The following is a 5,820-nucleotide window of genomic DNA, read 5'->3' as shown; positions in this document are numbered from 1 at the left end:
GAATATATAGGGGACAACATGTATAAAGTCGAGAAAATGAATTCTGAACTTATATGTTGCTTTTCAAATGGGTAGTACCATAGTTATCAGTATCGTATCGTATGTAAAAAGTTTTATATCATATCGGTGTATCGTAAGTGCTCATGAATCGTACGATACAGCATGTGTATCATATGAATCGTATCGTATCGTAAAATCGTACGTATCGTACGATATATAGACAAATGCTTTAAAATGAGATTTTTTGTTAAATTTTGTACTTTTATTTGAATATTACAAGTTGTTAGACTTGTTTTAAACACAAAATTATTAGGTTACTTAATTTAACTTAATAAAATAACATATTCATAAGTTTTTTTTAAATTTTTTTTCGTCTCTTTCCTCTACAAAATTTGGACTACACAGTACATACTTACACTTCACTTTAATATTCATAAATTTATTTTCTATATCATGAATAAGATATTAATTGAAAATATAATTTTTTTTTTTTTCACTATTGTTATAATTCCAATAAACTAGAATGCCAAGAAGATTTTTTTTTTTTTTAATTATTAAAATAAAAAGAACAATGAAAGTTCAAATAGTGTATAAAACACCCTTGAACGTTTAGACCTCCAAAAACAAAAATACCAATTCAAGCTTTATGACAAACACTAAGTGTGCGGGAAATGAACACAAGCTATAAACAGAATTGGTAAACAATCTAAGCCAATTAAAATCGCATCCACAGCAGAAAATAAAAGATAAAGATTAAGGGAAGAGAGATGCAAATACAAGGACAACACAACGATGTGTTATCGAAGAGGAAACCGAAGCCCTCGGCGTAAAACCTCTCTGCCGCCCTCCAAGCGATAAGTAATCCACTAGAAAATGTAGTTGGGATACATGAACAGTAATAGACCCTCCAAGCCTAATTTACCCAGTGTACCTAAGCCCTTTAAGCTTCTTGCTCCAAAGAGGTTGCGCCGAACCTATTTCTTTTCTAACTTCCCCGATTCCGCTATTTGACCATAGCATCAACCAATGTGAAATTGGTTCCTTCCTAATTGCTTCCCAAAACACCAAACAACCCTCTCACAGTAATGGATATGGTGAGAAAAGGTTTTGGTAAAAAACCTCTCAAGGATTTAACAATGGAGAGGAAGAGAGTTGAGGAATTTGAAGAGTCTCTTATGTGAAGATTGTAGATGAATCAATCTTGTTTTTCTCTAGGGTTTCTCTTTCAAAATTCTCTCTGGAAGCTCACTTTCTTTCATGGGTATAAGGGGTATTTATACTAGGGTGAGAATGGAATGTGAAGAGTCAGGTTTTTCAAAACAGAGCTAGCTCGCGGCTTGACTGAGTCGCGAGATCCAGCTGCGAGATAACTGAACGGTCAGTTGTCCTATTTTGTCCTGTAGTGCTCCAGCTAGCATGACGCTTCAACTTCTGGCATGCCTAGCACGTGTACAGCTTCTGGCGGCTTGCAATCGCGAGTCACCCGCAAGATCCAGTCGCGAGTCTCTGTTTTTCTTGCACATTCTTGAGCATTTCTTCACACTATCTCACTCACTACCCTTACAAGAATCCCACCTAAATACAGGGTTACTAATTGCTGAAATATAAGCAAATTTGGCATGGAATAAAACCAACAAGATGGTTGATTAAATTCAACCTTACAAACAAGAAGAGATAGTAATTGTTAATGACGATGAAGAAAATTTTAATGAAGAAATAAATTTGCAAAATGATAAACATGATGATAGTATTGACTTAGATGAGGTTGATTAGCCAATATGATGATCATGATGAAAATAAATTAATTTTTGGGTCATTTGTTATATATTATCACTTTTGAATTTAAGCAATTTGAATGTGTATATTATAAACACGTGCTAGTTTGATTTATTTAGTTAGCTTGTTAAATATTATTATATAAGTAATGAATAAATTAGTCATTAACTAAATATATTCAAAATTTATAATGAATATACCCTTTATATATGTATATCTATAATTTTTTATAAATTTTATTAAGTGTTTGTGTATCTTACGATACACGATATGATACGATACATGATACGGAAAAATCAAAAATCAATTCACGATACAATTCACGTTTTGACAACTATGGGTAGTAGTATGTGCAAGCAGTCTAGGGACATCACTTGAAAGACACAGGGAACATGTGCCAAGCTAAAATGCAAGTAAAGAAGACATCCTAGCTTAAATTAGACCATAAATCTATAACCTCAGTGTGGGAGACTAACAATCTGAGCACTTAGCATTCAAACATCCTATTATCAATGTCAAAAAAAGAAAAAGAAAGAAGAAAGAAGCTATTATTAATCAATATTTCTCGTGATGACCAGTTCTCATATTATACAAGAAGCAAAGTAAGCTCTCAGAAGTTTGAAACAAATATATATACACACACACACCCACAAATCACAGGCTAACACGTGGCTTACTAAAACAAACCAGAAATAAGACATCATAACCAAACCAAATCTTAGGAATCTATATACACAAAAGTGAAATCACAAGCAAGCTTAGGATAATCAACATGCTAGAAAGACACATAATAATGAAAAATCCAGCAAAACTCTTGGGGTTCGTATGTCAACATCTTGTATCTTCCTAGTCCCAATCATACAACTTCCACAGGGGACTTTCCTTGAACATATGGTGGGCTTGACATACCACAAACAGACATTCTTACATGCATACGCACCTGAATACATATATAAACACAGCATATTGAGTTAGACCAAGAAAAAAAAAATTGTTCCATTTCGAGGAACTTCTTGTGTTTATGCCAAGATGTAACTAAAAGAAACTCCAAGTAATAGCCAGCATAGGTGGGCATGATTCTGCCACAGCTAAACAAGAAAAATAGAGATACAGGGAAGTGTAATTAATTGTTACAAAAGATTACTTATTTATCATGTCAGAAACCATTAGCTCTAAAAAGTTAAGCTATTACAAAGGGGATTTATGACATAAATCAAGCATACTACAAACGTATATAATTTGTTAGTGAAATAGAAATAGCTTAAATGCTGTAAAGTTTTTTTTTTTTTTTTTTTTTTTTAATTTTTAAAGATAAAAGATAAAAATGAATGCAATAACCATTCAGTTAAGAGAAGTGCTACGTACACATAACAACTAACAACCTGCAATGTAGGATTTGTTGCGAAAATATTATGAAAATGTTGTGGACATAGTATTTCTTTTTGGTTACATATAAAAAGAGGAAGAGGAAAAAAAAAAAGACAGAATTGAGAAGCTACCTTCATGAAACATTGTGAATTACTACTATCAGATGCACTTCTTTGGGATGTGCCGCACCTTTGGAAAATCCACGCTTCCTTCTCCCTCGATGCGATGTTGAAGTTCCATTGAGACAAATGCCAAAACCAGTTCTTGGAGATTTTTAAGGTATTCAATGCCCTTGGGCACTGTCTTTAACTCAATGCAACTGTCAATACCTAGAGATTTCATATTGGGTATCACCCCCTTTTCTATTATTATCTTGCTCAACTGAGGGGAGTTACGAATCTCCAATTTTGTAAGCTTAGGAAAGCCTGTACTGAAACATATTTGTTTTCCAACATAGGCATTACTAAGTGTGAGATGTCCCAAATGTGGCAAATCAGCAATGTGTGGGAGTAGATCTTCTGCTAGCCTTGACCAATGCAACTGCAAATGGGTAAGGCTTTGAAGTGAACGAAACCACTGTGGCACTTTTTCTAGTTTTCCGATCAAGGAAAGCCTTTGAAGGTTAGGAGGAGGAGATGAGAGTGCATCCATTCGGAGAGTTTCGTCCTCATTAGTTACCATGACAGACAACAAGCAAAGAAGTCTCATGTTTTGAATTGTGATACATAAGTCTGTCTCATCTGCTTCTTTCACGTTGCCAATACCAATCGAGGTAAGTTGGGTCATACTTCGAAATTGTCTTATCATGTCAACTTTTGCTTCAAAATAACACACAGTTTGCAAATTCTTTAACTGGCCGATATTTAATGGTGCTTGCATCCCTATAGAATATCTGAACTCATTCCAATTTCCAGTGTAGCGATACATTATTAAATGCCGCAAGTTTTGCAACTTTCCTATTCCATGAGGAAGAGACTCTATTTGTGTGCCCCCAATGTCCAAGGTTTGAAGATTAAGGAGCCTCCCTATGGAATTTGGGAGCTTCTTAAGTAAAGTTCCCCTTAAATTCAAATATCTTAAGTTGAATAATTTGAATAGTTCATCAGGCAATTTATCAATTGGGGCATCCTCCAAATTTAGAACCCTTAACATTTTACTTCCGGAAGGCAATGTTTTCAACGACTTGTTAAAAACAAGAAAAGAACGGAGCTTTGACATACCTGTAAATGATTTGAGTTCTCCATCAGATTTGTGAATTGAAATGCGGCGTGCTTTGCATTCTTTCATTTCTTCTCCTCCATCATATACAGCACCAAACTTTTCTTTGATGGATACTGATAGAGCAAGCTCCCGCAAAAGATCATGCATTTTACATATCCTTGGCCTTTCGAATTCATTCCTCTCTACAACTTGAAGCATGTTTCGAAAAATGAGTTCTACTAGATAGCTATCTGCTACTTCTAAAGTGGACCCTTCAACTTGTTCTACAAATCCTTCACCCATCCATAGCTTCGTGAGCATTTTTCTTTGAATCTCATGGTCTTCTGGGAAAAGGGAGCAATATAAGAAACAATGTTTCAACTGATATGGTAAATCATTGAAACTAAGAAACAAAATGCTCTTCACTGATTCTAGCTTAGGATTTTTACTTAAGACTCCAATTCAAGCCGTTGTAAATTTCATTCCATTGAGACATATTCTTAGAGTACATAAGACTGCCCAAAGCTGCAATTGCAAGAGGTAGGCCTTCGCATTTTCCCACAAGTTCTTGAGCAAAAGATTCAAGCTCTAGTGGGCAACTTCCATTTGGATTACTTGAGAATGCTTTCTTGCAAAAGAGTTCCCAAGCCTCTTCCTTTTGCAACAGTTGCATATGATGAACGTGATGTTTACCTCCCAAAGGATAGCAAGCTACATCTTCTTTTCGGGTGGTAAGGATGATTCTACTCCCAAGACAACTATCTTGAATTGATACTTTTATTTCATCCAAGAGGTTTGTGTCCCAAACATCATCTACAACAAGTAGATACACTTTCTTCTCTAAATAGTTCACCAGTGTTTTAACTAACAATCTGTAGTTCATGGAACTCAAGCCTGCTGGATATGCTTCCTTCCTTGACTCATAGAATTCCTTAATCAAGCTCCTCAATAAGTTTTCTAATTCATATGCTTGGGAAACTGTGATCCAAGCCCAACAATCAAAATGTTTCTTTACATCATCATTGTTGTAAGTGTTGGCAACTAGTGTGGTCTTTCCAGAACCACCCATCCCGACTATTGAAATGACAGTCTGACGTGGTTCTCCATCCATCAACCAACCCATTATCAATTACCTTCTATTTTCTATTCCCACAAGTTCATCTTCTTTATGAAACAAAGGAGATTCACCACGACGCACGATCCACTTGTGAATATCGCTAGAACTTTTACCCACTATATGATTAACACTATATCTTTGGTTCACCTCTGGAATGGTCCTGATTTTCTTGTTGATTTTGTGTAACTTGGTAGCGACTTGATGCCTCACCCATAGGTTTTGTGGAAAGTAAATAGTGTGGTGAAGGAACCTGACAGATCGACCACCAATTCGTTGGCTATTGATGTGATATATGAACCGATCAATAATATCTTCAACCTCATATGCCATGTCTCTCACACTTGCCACCCAAGTTTTCT

At 35.4% G+C, this 5,820-nt stretch overlaps 1 pseudogene; it reads right to left on the bottom strand.

The window, feature by feature from the left end:
* Positions 1–3,303: 3,303 nt before the first annotated feature.
* LOC115990247 lies at positions 3,304–5,467 on the bottom strand (annotated as a pseudogene).
* Between the last annotated feature and the right edge of the window lie 353 nt (positions 5,468–5,820).

The sequence above is a fragment of the Quercus lobata genome, chromosome 5 (assembly GCF_001633185.2).
Source record: "Quercus lobata isolate SW786 chromosome 5, ValleyOak3.0 Primary Assembly, whole genome shotgun sequence".
Lineage (NCBI taxonomy): Eukaryota > Viridiplantae > Streptophyta > Magnoliopsida > Fagales > Fagaceae > Quercus > Quercus lobata.
Note: the sequence above shows the minus strand (reverse complement) of the source record. Positions and strands in the feature narration are given on the sequence as shown.